At 36.0% G+C, this 16,374-nt stretch overlaps 1 long non-coding RNA gene across 2 annotated transcripts in view; it reads left to right on the plus strand.

The window, feature by feature from the left end:
* Window positions 1-261: 261 nt before the first annotated feature.
* Window positions 262-16,374, plus strand: part of LOC106781875 (uncharacterized) — a 31,735-nt gene continuing 15,622 nt past the window's right edge. The window contains exons 1-2 of one of the 2 annotated variants that reach the window (XR_011427867.1): window positions 262-519; window positions 16,215-16,372. This is a non-coding gene — a long non-coding RNA (uncharacterized lncRNA). The remainder of the gene's footprint in view (window positions 520-16,214; window positions 16,373-16,374) is intronic. The other variant, XR_011427866.1, reaches the window with a different exon arrangement.

The raw sequence follows: 16,374 nt of genomic DNA on the forward strand, positions 1-16,374 counted from the left end.
AGCAGAGAAAAGAGGAGATTTTTGTACAACTCTACTATCACCACTTTTCGTAGTAGAACTCTACATACACTCTCGGTTTGGAAGGAGAAGCCCAGGGAAATTGTCTAGGCCCAAAGGAAACAGATATCTTGGAGTCTCAATATTGAGAACCAGCTATTTTGGAGGTCTAAGGTTTGTGCGGCGGCCATATTGCTCAGGAAGCTGGCAGAATTCATCCAGAGCTATTCCTTGATGCCGTGGACGTTGTTATGGTAATGGAACGTTGCAGTGTCAGCAAAATCAAGAAGGAGCCTGGACACAGTGAGAAGTGAAGAGGCTAGGACAAAGGGTGGCAGAATCTCTAACTATTTCCTGGCTCTGTCACTTAACCAAGCAGAAATAAAGATTTTTTTGACTGTTTGGAAAGTTTGTGGCCCTAAGCCGTTTTACTTAATGTTTAATTTACAACAAATAAACCATTCAGCTTAAAGTCTATGCCTACATTTCTGAGAACAGCCAAGTAGAGAGTGTACGACAGAGGCAAGTATCTCCACCGCATTTATGAGTTAGAACCAGTTCTGAAAAGTGTGTTCTTTGTTTAAAAATTAGTAAGTACGAACAATAAGTAAAGGGAAAGTGAGCCCAATGAATCCATAAGAGTACAGTGTCAAGGAAGCTAAGGAAAAAGTCTTTCAAGAAGAAAGCTTTTCTTCTTAAAAAAAAGTTGTCAAATGGTTCAAAAGCTGGGAAGAATATGAGAACTAAAAATGTTTTTTTACACTCAAGAGATTCAGATCCTTGGTGAATTTATTCAAGATGATTTTAGGGGAGTGATGGGAGCGGAAGCTAGGTTAGAGAAGGTTGAAAAGTCAGTGGGAGCTGTGTGGTAGGCTGAATTATGTCTCCCACCAAAGATGTCTCGAGATTAGAGAGTCCCACAAAATGGAAATCTACTGTTTTTTTAAAGAAGAATATCTCATAATGTATGCGTTCTTCAAATCATCACATTTTATACTTTAAATATCTTATAAATTTAATTTTAAATTATACCTCAATAAAGCTGAGAAAAAGAGAAATATCTTTTGGGGGAGCAGAAATATATGTGTAGATGAATATATGAGTATGTATATGCATATAGCTATTTACGAAGATGTATATATATGTACACACATGAATCTAAATTGTTTTTTGTTCAGCGGAACAGTTATTTCTTTGCATGTGCTTTGGTAAAAATATCTTTTTCACCTATGCTTTAGAATAACAACCAGCAAAGAATATAAGTAATCTGTTCAGTTATATATAGTCATAAAAAGGAAGCTAAAGCTACCAAACCCCTCTTCTATTCACTTCTCATAGAGTAAGGCTCTCAATTAGTGGAAAATCCACCATATGCTTATATCCTTCATTTGAGCTTAACTCCTATTGTGTCAAATTTATACAAATAAATTTAATTTTAAATTTCCAGACCATATGTTGAGTTAAACTTGAAATCTCCTAGGAGGCCTACAATAAGATAAATATTCAAATTGGTGAAGTAAATTTCCACAGCATAACCCCTAATTCTCCTTATTGCATTTCCAACCATTTTTATCCGAGCTGCAGTGCATAAAATAGACATCATATCATCCTAGGCATGCCAATCATATGACTCTAATTAATACAGAAAACCTAATGTGAATCGCACCTTGGCTAACGTTGCTGCTCCACAAAGAGTTTCTCAAAGTACTTTATCAAGATTCTGTGGTACAGACCTTCACAATATAAAATGAAATACTGAAATAAAGTCACTTTCTGAAGAAGTAAGACTTTCAACCCTCATTTGAGTAATCATCACTCTTTGAACGAGGAAACAGAAGAAGCAATTATCTTGCCTGAATGAGCAGACTTCTCCCATTTCAGAGAGGACTCTACTGGTGACCTCAGTTTGCATATGTTTTGCAGGAAAATGAGCTGAGGGCTTTCTTGTAGGAAGGAGTTGGGAAAATAATAAGTGAGGGCTGGGGTAGAAAGGAACAAGGGTGGAACCAAGGAAAAATCCCTCTTTTGAGTTTGTTCAAGAAAACTTTAAAAAGATCTGATATCTTTTTCTGATGAAAATAATGTATTTCCTTAAATATAGAAGCCGTTGCAGTTGCCAAGAGAACACATTTATTATATTGTTTTTGAAAGAGTATAGAAAGTATCTGTATAAGGTCTTTTTACAGCAAATCCAAGCTGCAGGCAAACTGGCCCGCTACTTGAGTTTTATGGCGGTGGAAGTTTCTGGGAGATATGAATATTACAGGAGCCTCTGACAAGCCTCAATAGGGTAATCACAGTGCAGACCCCTAGGGCTTTGAAATAAGACCATGTCCTCTTCTGGAGACAACTATTCCATGTTTGAAAAGCAGCTCCATGCTTGCCATTGGGCCTCACAGTGACTGAATACTTGACGGTGTGCTACTGGGTGACAATGAGATCCTGGTATTACCATGATATTATCATGAGATTGTGATCCTGGTATTAGCCGATCTTGCAAATCTGGAAACAAATAAATAACAACAAGGGTAAGAGAGAGCCCACATTTTCTTGCTAAAAGGATAATCTATATTTTCTATTAATTATTTGTATTTTCCCTCATCCTATTTTCCTCCATTTCTATCATATAGAAGAATATGCTGATAGTGGCTAGTTTCAATTTAGATTTCAGGTAGGACTGTGATTAGGTTGATATCAACCAGTTATAATATGATAACTGATGGGCAGACAAAGAAAAATGTATCCTGAGGGGCAAAATGAGAGAGTTGTGTTAGGTATTCTCATTTTCCATCCCAGATCCACTCCCTACTGCTCTCCGCTACTTTCTTTGCTCCTAGAAGTTGTCCCGAATCTATAGATTCAAATGAGTTCCCTTGTCTTTTAATTGGATGAGTTCAGAACTCAGCTATAGCCACACGTTCTGGGTTCAGAGCTGTGACCATCACAGCTTTGCATGGCTGCTACTTCTGGAATGTTCCAGCAGTCCATATCATTTCCTTTAACTCTGACTACACATGTGTGAAAGCCTCTTCCCACAACTGTCTTTAACTACCTTTTGAGGGTACCATCTGTTTTCTGATGGTCTCTAACAGAGACAGCTGTTTTTATGCAGCTGTAACAAAATGGTTGGTGAAAAAAGGTAAAGGAACTGTTCTTATGAATTATATGAGATATAAATTGCACATCCCTAAATTTCATGGGACCTCCAATCCTTACCCTATTTCTTATATCCTGCTTACTCTCAAACCCTTGACCAGCGTCTCTCCACTTTATAAGCAATCAGAGATTTTCATCACATCCTTGATCCCAATGGTGCTGGGAATCAGGGATATGATAAACTTGCAGTTGGGGGAGGATCAGGAATGGAGTGAGGATGTCTGTTATGTTTGTGACATGGCAACTTTAAAAAAAAAAGAGAGAGAAAGTAAAAACTTAATTTTCAAGGTCTGAACAGAATAATTCCCAGGCCAATTGTGCCTGTGCCCAAACAGCAACATCCAAACGTCACATACTCTACTTAGAGATGTTTCAGAATATTAATATCCAGAAACATGAATAGATAGACTAAATTCTATCACACATACTACAAAATCAGCAAGAGGAAGATTCCAGCTTTCAATTATGGAATGAAATTTTCTGAAGGAGAGTAAAATTGTGAGAAGGTCTTGTTTAACGAGAATACATTTTCTTTATGGATTTTCTGCAGGAGTGCAAATCCACCATATCTCTTTTATAGCATTAGAAATGCCTTTATTTACTTTTCAATATTTATTTGATCCTGATCACTTGAAAATTCATAAGGATTTGGTCAAGAATATGCAAGGAAAAACAAGTTTAGAGTAAGTGAGTAAACATTGGGCATGTGAACTTTTATAAAGCAGAAGATATATATTGAATTTAGATCAACTCTACTTTTGTAAAAGTTTATAGCTATTTGCCAGCTTCTTTAAAAGCAAATACAAGCAAACACCCATTTTCCATATTTATTTTTAAACTTCTCCCCTGTATCTTTCAGGTGAATATATCAGTTTTGTTTCTGAGGGGTGTGAGCTGTAGAAACATGATGTCATTTTGTACTTCTTAAACTGACAACTATTTGGCTAAAAGTTAGGACTTAATGATAATAGAGGGATTTTTGCACCAGAGTTCCAAGTACCAACCTGACTTTTCTTTCTTCGAATACTTTCTCTTTTACTCTACAATTCGTTTTGAGGCACAGACCAATAACACCATTGTAGGCATAACTACTTTCTTGGAGTCTTTTTGTTAGAGTATCTGAGGCAAATTTTTTTCCATACATGCCATTAAAATCAATTCATGTTTCTGTGTGCGGTTGAAATTGGACCCTGAATTGCCTCTAAATAACAGCGAAAATGGAAAGTTGATCTCCATCCACCATTTTAAACTTAATTCTTTTTTATGCTGTCTTTGATCTCCTTTTGATCTTATTTTTTAAAAAGTTCTGCATTTGTAAACCGTTCTCTTCAATGCTTGATTTGAGATTTTTATAAATCTGAAAAAATAAATGCTACAATAGAGAAATATTGCCAGTAACTTAACATCTTCTTCTCAATGTTGCCATGTTGTTCCTCCTTCAATCCAAACCCACCCTCTTGGATTCTCTCTCTCTTTCTGACTCACTCAGTCTTATTCTTACTTTCTCTGTAACCTGTCACTTTCTCTTGTATGAGGATCAAAGTAAAAATGTTATAGTGATTGAGTCTGATGGAAAAATGAGAAATATATTTCAGAGATCTAGATTACACTCTTCCCTGTGGCATTCTAGCAGAGTGAAATTTAGAGCAAATTACTAAACCAATATTCACATATAATTCAATACATGCATAAAGTAGTTTGAATAAGAACTATTCACAAATGATTCTTTTCCTTTTATCACAATTATTTGAGTTAGAAGACTACTCCTGTAGAGCTAATTGTTAGCTTTTCTTAGGATCCATGTCCACATTTTGATGAATTTTCACCTGTGATAGATGTTTTTGTAAATGTTGACTTATCAGATAGGAGTCTTTCAACAGAATTATATGTTTATATATGTAATTATATTCATAGCAATGTTAATTATAATGTATATGCATAATAATGTATAGATTTAATATTAGATAATTAATTGAATTACAGATTAAGCACATCATTTTATCTCTAGTGGTCTCATAAATAAAATTTATTTTTATTATTAAATAATTTTAGTCGCATACAAGTTAGCCAGCAGCACGGCTTTTAACAATTGATAATTCTCTTAACCCCCCAGAGCGTTAGTTTCCTTGTTTGTCCACAGGAAACAATGATCCTGGCCTTATGAATTTATTGCTGAATTTAAATACAGGATATACGCAGCCAGTTTTTGCAAAATGACTTGCAGGAGCTAACCACAAATTGAGTGGTGGTGGTAGTGATGGTGGCGGCAGCAGCAGCATTTGCTGTAATTTCTCCGCTTTGTCTTTCAGCAGTTCCCGCAGGTCATTTAGAACTGGAGAGATGGATGTTTCCTTCTGCTGCTATAACAAATTACCATAAACTTAGTGGCTTAAAACCGCTCAATTTTATTATCTTAGAGCTCGGAATGTTAGAAATCCCCACTGGGTCTTACTGGACTAAAATCAAGGTGTTGTCAGGACTGTGTTCCTTTTGGAGGCTTAAGGGAGAATCTGTTTCCTTGTGTTTTCCAGCTCCTAGAGACTGACTGTATTCCTTGGCTCATGTCCCCTTTCTCCATCTTCAAGCCAACAAATTTGTACCTCTCTATGCCTTTTTCCAAACTCTTATCTTCCTCTGCCTCTCTCTTCTGCCTCCATCTTCCACTTTTAAGAAACTTGTGATTATATTGAGTCTACCTGAGCAGTCCACCATAACGTCTGATCTCCAGATCCTTAACTTACTTAATCACATCTGAAGGTCACTTTGCCGTGTGAAGTAACATTTTCATAGGTTTCAGGGATAATAAGAGGAAAGCACTCATGCGCTCACAACTCAGCTTAAAAAACAGAATAACGTGAATATCTTTGAGGCCAGTATGTAGTCCTAACAGATCCAAGTTTCCTCTGTCACACACCCTAGTAGTCGTTATAATGCTAAATGTAGTAGTATAAACATACTTTAGATTTCCTTTCTAATATACATACACATACATCTAAAAAGCTGTATTTTATTTGTTTTTTCCTATTTATGAATTTCTTATATAACTGTTTTTGAGCAACATGATTTTCAAGATGCATCCGTATTGATGCACAGAATGATGCTTCATTTATTTTATGGTTACATAGTATATTTTGTATAAAGACATTGCAATTTATCTCTTCTAATATTGATGAGCATTTAGGATTTTCTTATTCCCTTGCTATTAACAATACAACTTCAGGCACTCTTATGCACATTTTCTGGGGCTTATAAGTGAAGTTTTCTCTAAAGAAGATGCCTGTTATTAGGATTGGTCTGATGCCAGTGTGATAGTCCCATTGCTTAACATTGCTGCCAACATTTGGTATTGCCAGACGTCTTAACTTCTGAAAATATATTGTATATTAATTTACATCTCCTTGGGATTTTAATTTGCATTTCACTTTTCTGTAATGATATTATATACGTTTTTGCATGCTGAGGCTGTTGGGATTTTCTTTTCTATGAAGTACCTGGTTTCCGTATTTTGCCTATTATACCCATTTTGCTTCTTTATTCAAAGAATTTATTTAATAATTTAATAATTCTGATACTAATCTTTTTTCAGTTAGAAGTGTTGTAAACATGTTTCTGGTTTGAAACTCATCTTTTTATTATCTTCCCTAACAAAAAATCATGAAGCTATTCTCCTGTATTTTCTCATATTTTCAAATTTTGCCTTTGATATTTAAGCTTTAGCTTCTCACTCAAACATTATAAAGACAGGATAGACTCTACAAAATCTCTCTCTAACCATACTTCCAGAGGAACGTTGGGGTTCTAAGACTTGCATACAAATTGGTTTTGTGGGAGCTAATGAAATGAAGATTCGTGATTGGAAGGGAATCTAGATATTTCACTTTCATCCTTTCATTGGTTAGTGTACAGAACGCCATGCTACAGGTGTGTTGAGTGAGTCATGTGACCTGAACGAGTGACAGTTGCTGCAGAATCTGTCAAAGGAGCTATCAGCACACAGGATCGGATGTCCTGTGAACGGATGAGTTCACTAAGGCAAATCTGTAAGGAGGCTGAGAAGGAGTGGGGTAGCAGAAGAATCAGAAGAGCTTAACTTTGAGAAAGTTAAGAGAATTTTGGTTTCAAGGAGGAGGGTATGGTTTACAATGCTAAATGCTCATTGTAATAGATAAATAAGAACTAAGTCTTCATTGGATATAGAAATAAAAACTCAGGAATAGTCTTGCTGAGAGCTTGTTCAGTGGATGAGTAAAGGATGAAGTTGATGTTGCCAAGACTTGAAGAATAAATGGGAAAAGAAGAATCAGATGTAGACATTTTTGATGCCTGTTTCAAGAAGCTCGGCAATGCCATGTAATAGAGAGGGAAATAAAACTAGAGGAGACTTGAAGTGCAAGAACAATTGGGAAACACGTGATGATTTCTCAAAAATGCAAGTAGAAAAAGAGAGAAAGTATGGGGAAAAAAGCTTTAATAATTGGAATGAAATTCCTGAGGTAGCATTCATGGAATCCAGAGAACAAGTAAAGGAGTTAGCCTCAGTCAGAATGAGATATTTTCTTTGGTAATGAGGGAAAGAACTTAGTCATAATACACCATCACTTTTGTAGATGAGGTGTGTCAGGAATTCAAAGGAGTTCTTATCTGATTACTTCTATATTTCTGTGAAGTAGGAGACAAGATATTCTGCTAAGAATGAGTGGGAGGGTAATAGGGTAGGAAGGTTGAGGAGATAAGAAATGGTTTGATGAGATATTACGAAAAGTGGAGAAAAACTTTATCAGAACAGAGAATTGGTGAGCAAGGTAAATGGCCCTGTTGAGCTCAATTTATAGAAGTAACTTTCTGAGGATTTTGTGATTTTCTCTAGTTGGACTCAACTGCCCGGGTATCAGAATAAAGAAATCAGTCTGTTGGATTGTTTCAGCTTTGGATTTGCTAGGTGGGTTCAAAAATGGAAATTGAAAACGGAATTGAAATTATTCACAAAGGCGTGGTTGAAGAAATTGATCAGTTAGCAGGTCAAGAAAGAAGAGAGTAAATCTGAAGTAGAAATAAGATCTTATATATAATTGATTGCATATCACAGAAGTGAATCCAAGTTAGCCTGATGAAATTTAAAGAATTAAATTTTTTGCATGCACTCACTCACCTTGGTCTATTTCTAGGAAGTATTAGATGATTAGGAAGTACTAAAGACACAGACACATATAACTTTTCTGTCAATCTGTTTGATTTGCTTAATCATGCTCTTTCTAACGTCCTTTTGATGGGAGAATATTTTGTCCACATTTAGAAAAAGCACTATCAAATATTTTCTAAACTCTTCGTTCCTTTTCCTTGGAGCACTAATCAATTCTATATTCTTCCTAGATCTTCCTACAGGCTTCTTGTGTGACATTTTTAAGCTGGTGTTTTCAAGCTCTTGTAACCAAGGATACATATTAAAGGATAACACAATTTTAGAAAATCATTTACCCCTTTGATCCACAAAATCTTATAACTTTAAATCAGATTAATGTCACTTATGACATTTCTTAGTGAGATCAAATATATGCTACGTGTTTTGGTCATTTAATTTTGTTCGGTATATATTCTTAGCTTTCTATAAGCCCTTTCCCCTGCTGAATTTTAGTTGATTAAGGTAGTGATTTAGAACTCACTGGAAGACACAGGTAAGTGTTGAAGTCTACACATAAGATTGTTAAATTGGCTTGAGTGGCAGTGGGAAATTTACTAGCTCATTGCAATGGTGGGAAACTTGGGATGGAACAGCGGATGATTTTACCAGTACTGTCCCTCTAAGTCCTTATCTAGATGTTCATTACTACTTCCTAGGACCACGTTCTTGCTGTTGGCACATTAAATATCTTCAGGTTATGATTCATCATTCTGATTATTGTATTGCAGTTTTATTGTACATGAACTGAAACAATTCAGATTTTTTTTGTGCTCTTACACAGATTCCACTCCAACAGTATAAACAAGAAACCTATTGAAAACTGTACAATTACACTGAAGTTGAAAATATTCTTTTGCTCACATTTTGTATTTCATCCTTCTTACAGATTATGAAATATTCAGTATTTTTATCCTGAGACACATTGCTCTTAACATATTTGGCACAGAAGGTTATCTTTAAAATCCCCTCTAAATCTCTCAAATTAATGTTCTGTGTAGTGAGCACCTGCCAGCTTTGATCCAGTTATGGGATTAGACATTTTTGAATGATTTTTGACTCTGAAGGTTGTTTGCATGCTGTTACCAAAGCTGGCTGTGTTTCAGCTCCAGCATCTTCTGCTTCACAAAGAATTTGCTGTGAACATAATAAATGTTTTCATCTAATTTTATAATTATCGTACCTAGGAGGTGCCTTTATTAGAGCTTGGCACTCTTCTGCAGATAAAACTGCTGCCCTTGTAATTGACTTCAACCAAGCGAGTTCTAAGCCACAGTATTTCCTTGGAGGTGGGCTGGGTGGCAGGGAAGGCTCCTCATTATACCTCTTTTTCCCCAATAAAAATAAATAAAAGTTTATTTAACTTCTACACATCAAATTAGATGCCTTAATAAGACAAAGTTAATTCAACATCCATATGGTGTAACAGGTTATAATAATATTATTAAATGGGGAACTAAAACTGATCAGAGAGAAAACATTAAGAAATAAATACTAAGCCAAAGGACAGTGATCTGTTGTGTATAACTTGTCGCTTCAACCTTCAGTGACGCTCAGGATGATGTATACATGTGGCTCATTCATCTTGCTTTATTTCCTAAACTAAATGAAAAGAATCTCTTTTACTTTTTGAGACACGTTTTATCTCCAATAATTTGTATATCTTTGTTTCACAGAGTTTCTAACAAAGAAGGTCTGGATCCTCTTGTAACAGAACAATCATTCATCCAGAAGCTAGTGCTCTCAGAACCAATCTGTATAGTATTTTCTCAATAAACATTGAATGAATTTAAATGGATGTATATGTTTTATCATATACAAAGAAAAAATTCCATTTAGCTACTCAAAAAAGAGCTAAAATTAAAATATACTGAAGTAGAAATTTGTTGAACATTTTATTTCTTCTATACCTAAAAAAAGATATTTAAGACTGTTCCCAACTCCTTTATCAGAGCAGATGGCTACATTAGAGAGTAGGTATCTCTTTCACACTCAACTTCGTGAGACTAAGTCCCCTCAATTTCCCTTCAGCAAAGGTCCCGTTACCCTTAACTTACGGCAACAGGTTTTTAAGTTTGATTTTTTTTAAACTACAGATGCTAGTTCTCTTTCTCAAAACTGGTACCTGCAGTTGAAACTACAATGCATCAAGCAGTAAAATAAGTGATTCAAATTTAAGAAAAAATAATGTCTTACCTGCAAGGAGGGTATCCCTACTGGCCGAGACAAATAAGTAAGTTGGCAACTGCACCAGAGTCTATGACTAGTGTAATGGGAGAAAATAATGGGATGCTAGGAGAGCATAAGAGACATTTTTAACCCGAGGTTGTAGGGGTCACAGGAAGGTCACTGAAGAAAGAAGATCTTTGCTGAATTCCATAGTAAGAGGCCAGGTGAGCACAGGCCCATTCAGACAGACAAACCAGGTAAAAAGATTTAAGACAAGGAAGATCACAGAAGGTTTGTACAATAGCTTAGTCAGTAGACAGCTGTACTTCTCATTGAGATGGGAATCAACACTCTGTAATGTGAAAAGTGTATAAATACATTAAAAATTTTTCATCTTGAAAACATTTAGAACGTGGAAATCATAAGCCTCAAATCCCATGTTGCTAGACCTGAGCTAGAAAAAAGAATGGAAGACAAGTTAGACTTGTTACCAACGTACCGATTTAAATTACTAACATACGTATGTGTTATTACTTTCCAGCACACCAATTTCCTTTCTGTCCTTTACAGAACAGTTGCCTCAATCTTATGCGCATTCTGTTCATGCTATTTTCTTCCAGTGTCTACCTAGAAAACTGTCACCGTTTCTCTCAAAAAACGCATATATAATATTCTTTTTAGACTCGTGTAGAGTTCAAACTCATCCATTAATGAACCTTTAACTCTCGCAGATGAGAGCTTTCCTTCCTCTCTCTCACTCTTTTTCTGTTTCTCTCTTGCCAAGTGGAAGAGAACATGAAACATAGTGACGCTGCTGCCACATGGGTGTTAAGCTAGACACTGACGATACAGAGCAGAAAATCAAAAAAATTTACTCTCCTGGCTGGTTACTCTCAGCCGTGAGGTGTGAAGTGAGGGGTGTATTAAATACTGGAGTGGTCTCACAAGTTCTGGTGCTTGGAGCCCCTGGCCTGGGAATGTCTGGGAATGGAAAGGGGTGGGAATTTGAAAAAATGTCCCCAAGTTATGCGAATTTATTTTCCCTTATTTCTGCCTCCTCCACACTTTGAGAGCCGCTGGTTCTGAGCTGCAGAATCATTTGCAGAGCTACGTTCAAAGGGTCGTAAACTTAGATGGTAAATAAGAGGCAGAAACGACAATTTGGAGTAAATGTTTAAAGGTCATAATCTAACATTTATTTTTGGATCAAAGTGAAGTAGGAAGTTGTTAGAAGTCTGTGAAGAAAGAGCTAACATGAATAGCCATTTTAGGTAGATGGTATAAAATGAAGTAAGCAGAGGGGAAGCTAAAGTTTTAAAAACTAAAATAGAGATGGACCTCACCCGAGGAAAAAGCTGTCAACTCAGAAACTATAAAATATAAGTATATGAAAACATCATGAGATGAATTTGAATTCCAGAAATATTTGAATTTGAATCCCAGTTCTTTCATTTATATGCTGTGTGACAATGAACAAGTGACTTTACCACTCTGAGCCTGCTTTCTAAGATGTTAAAACACATTAGATATAAATATACCTCAAATTGTTTGGTTAGTATTAAAATCACATCATTCATGTTGATGAAGTGGAAGTTTTTGTTATTATAGATATATAAATGCAATTCGCAGATATTTACCAGTCCCTCTACTGGCAAAAAGATTCCAACTCTCTGAAGGCTCGGACCATGGTTAACATTTTTAGCAATAAAGCATTTTTTAATTAAGGTATGTACAGTGTCCTTTTAGACATAATGCTATTGCACACTTAATAGTCTACAGTATAGGCTAAACATAACTTTTATATGCACCAGGAAACCAAAAAATTTGCGTGACTCACTAATATTATTATGATATTCGCTATATTGTGGTGGTCTGGAACCAAACCCGAAATATCTCCAAGGTATGTCTCTATTTGTTTTCAATAATAAAATAGTAGTAATAGGATCATACTAAGAACTATGGACAGGGGCCAGCCTGGTGGCATAGTGGTTAAGTTTGGCAGCTCCATTTCACCAGGTTCACAGGTTCATATCCTGGGTGTGGACTTACACCACTCAACAGTCATGCTGTGGAGGCAACCCACATATAAAGTGGAGGAAGATTGGCACAGATGTTAATTCAAAGTTAATCTTCCTCAGCAAAAAAAACCCAAAAAACAAAAGACAAAACTACAGACATTACAAAAGACATAAAGATTGTGCATTATTTGGCACAACTTAAAAACTTCTATGAAAACTCAACACAGATAAAACATCTACTCCTATTTTAAAAATATCTTCAAATATGTGACACTGTAAAGATGTCACTGCTAGCACCTAGGCCCTACTGTAGACAACACATTTTCTCTATAACCTATAGCAATCTAAAAAGGGGACATTTTCCCTCTTCTACAGAGGAGAAAATTGAGGTTAAGAGAGATGAAGTATTTTACATGTGGTCCTGAAACTACTAGGTTGGGAGTCTAGGATTTGATCCAGAGACCATCTGCCTTCACAGCTCATCCCTCTCCACTGTAATACATGCCTGAAATAACTGTTTGTAGGTAAGTTTCAGTCTTTCCTACCTAAGTTTAAGCCCTTATTTTGTTTTACATTCAATATTACAAAACGCTTTCTAATTAGTCTCCACACCTTTAGTTTTCTCTCCATTGGCTCCTTTCTATACCTATTTATTGAGTAATTACTAGGTGCCCGGCATGGTTCTAGGTACCAGGGATACAGACGTCCCTTTTTTCTTGGAGCAGCCACTCTAGTGTGGGAGACACACAACAAAGAAATAAACAAATGTGTAGTATATGATCGGATGATAAGAGTGATAAGTACGACTGAGCAGGGTAAGAGGACTGAAAGTTAGACAAAAGTTCCAATGGAGTGGTCATTGATAATAAAGTTAAAGTGAATTAGAGCAGACAATTGAAGGAAATGAGAGTGAGCCATGTAGAAATCTGGGAAACTGTTCCCTGGAATAGCAAGGCATGTGAGGGTGCCCTGTGTGGGAAAAGGACAGTGTGGGTGGGGCAGAATTTTCAAGAGAGAGACAGAGAGAGGGATAGGTGATGACATCAGGGAGATAGAGACCAGACCTAGAGCCTCAAAGGCAGAGTAAGGATTTTGGCTTTTTCTCTGAGTTGAGAAGTCACTTCAAAGTATTAACTAGAGAAGTGACACTATCCAGCCTCTACTTTAGAAAAACATCACGGGATCTACTCTATTTTTATCCAAAATACTGCTGGTTACCTTTCCAAGATACAGCATCAGTCAGGCTGTCCTCGCTCACAAACCCACAGCACCTCATCCTCACATGCCATTGGCTTCCGCTCCTATTCAGAGGCAACAGCTGTTAGTGGTGGTAGTGATGGTAGCAGTCCTAATAACAGTCTCTACTCCATGACCCCCAGCTCTATAGAGCTCTTGATCTATAGCGTATTTAACCTTTCACAAATGTAATTCTTTTGGAGACGCCTTTATTTCCAACGGAATATCCATTTACGTCTCAATGGACATTAATGTTCTTTACAGTTTTGGAAATCCTGTTTTGAAGAATGAAGGTAAAACTCTGGCATTCAAGGCCCTTTTATTGCTGCCACATTTGTTTTTCTCTTTGCGGATGGTCGTTTCTTTATCTACTTCCCATAGTTAAGTTCTAACAGTTCTTCAAGCCTTGCTCAAATCCTACTCTCCCTAGAGAGTCTTATTTGATTTTTTTTGTGAAAGTAACTCCTTTCTCTTGTGATCTTCCGTGATGTTGATTCATACCCTTTTTATGTTACTTACCATTGACTATATTCTATCCTATACATGGTTGTCCATTTCTTATTTCTAATGTAAGGATCCATGAGGGAAGGCCGTGTGCCTAACCCATCTTTGTGCCTAATATAGTGTCTTAAACACAATGGGAAATGAATGGCCATGCCAGCAGTCACTTAATTCTTAATATGATCATATCTATTCTGATTGCATGTATCATTTACTTCCATGATTCAGTCATAATCTCTTTTAAGTAAGAATCTGTGCTTGTCCCTTTAAAGTGTCCCCCATATGCTCGACGTGGATGCCTGTAACTTTACCTTCAAGTCTTCAAAAGTTTCTCGACTGAAGGGCCGATTAATCCTCCAGGATGGAGAAGTTTGCCAGCGGGTTAAAAGATTCAAATCATCCCTAGGGCTCCATTCTCAAAGAGAGATTTCTCAGTTTCACAGTGTTTGTGAAACGCCCTGTGCACTGACAAGAGAGAGCAAGACAGAGAGGGCAGGTTCCAGGCCATTCTCCAGCGGCTCTTTAAAAAGCTGAAATGCCACAATTGGGGTCAGAAACCTTAATCTTTGCCATCGCAGTTTTTATTGCTCTGGCGTGTTTTGATACACTCCAGAGAGAGCTGTCATCTTATCTTGCTTATTCTACAGGTTGGGAAACTGGCTTGCAGAGAATATGGTGAAGTAAGAGGAAGATGTGAAATAAAATCTCCATTCTACTCAGTCTTAGAATATTGTGTGGAGGTGTAATATTCTAGTTATTCAATTAGAGAGATAAAGGTAAATTGCAAGAAAAAATCAATCAATTAATTATGATATATGTTTATTTTCGCTTTGATATTTTTTATAATGTTACTTCATTAGTACAAATTAATAAATGCACCAAATAAGTTAGATATAAATCTGAATGCAAAGTAATAAGTTTTCATAAAACTTTACATCCAATAATTAAGAAAAAACCCTTTATTTTATTTGCCAATTTGCAAATAAACACAGGCAAATGATATGGAAAATGTCAATTCATGGTTTAGGCAGATCCAGGCCAGACCATTTTATATTCAAATATTGTCTTACTATTTAAATTCTACATTATTATAATCTTACTATTTGCCCTTCTATTGCTATATGTCTCTGACACATAAACACTTGTTTGAGATTCAGCCAAATGGACACTAAATAATTCACTACTGAGCTTCCTGCATCCTACAGGGAGTCAAAAGGTAGGATAAGAGAAAGACATAAATTTAGGAAAGAATGAGAGATTCAAGATTTTAGTCCATAGCACAGATAGAAGAGCACAGATGAGACAGGAAAATTTATTCAAAGCTACATGGAACAAGTGAGAATGATGCAATGTTTGGTACAAGCGGTAAAATTACAATAATATATTCTAGTAATGTTGGTCCACCAAAATATTATAAGTAGCATTATTTTTTTTCCTTCAGCATCATTTGAGTTTACAATTCCTATCAGAGAAAAATAAGAGCTTGGTGAAACTGACGCAGCATAACTTAGTTCTTTTATAATCTAAGGGAGAAATCCTAATGATTCTTTGAAGCAGGAAGGAAGGCTAGAAGGTTTAATTTGATGGAATTAAGATTAATAAGGAGTAATTTGATGAGCGTTACATAAGAGAAGAGTTTGGCTGGGACTTAGTCCAGAAAATAATTGGAGTATTGAAATTTCTTTTTTAAGGGAACGAAGGAAAGACTATAAATCTCTTTGAATACTTTGGGTTTATTTGTCCCATCTATGATGAAGCTTCATCTTGAACTTGTTCCTCTCGATGTGATAAAGTCTTTTTATTGGGCTTGCTGGTATCATGTTATCTATAATTCATTAAATTACTGCTTTGTAATATTAACTGACTTTTTTTGAAAGCTCTAGAAAACAGAAATAATTCATCCTTATAATAAAATTCAATGGCTCCTGTTTTTAGTTTTTATTCATATCACTGTCTTTCAGTCCTGAAAAACGAAAAAACCAACTAAAGTGCCAGCATATCTCAGGGTAAAGTGAGGAGAATAAAGACAACTGAAGACCCCACTTTTTCTCATCTCTTGTATGAAATGCAAATTTGTCACATTGATCCTTATAAGTTTAGAAGATTAAATGCTACTTTGGT

This window comes from Equus caballus, chromosome 17, assembly GCF_041296265.1.
Source record: "Equus caballus isolate H_3958 breed thoroughbred chromosome 17, TB-T2T, whole genome shotgun sequence".
NCBI classification, from domain to species: domain Eukaryota; kingdom Metazoa; phylum Chordata; class Mammalia; order Perissodactyla; family Equidae; genus Equus; species Equus caballus.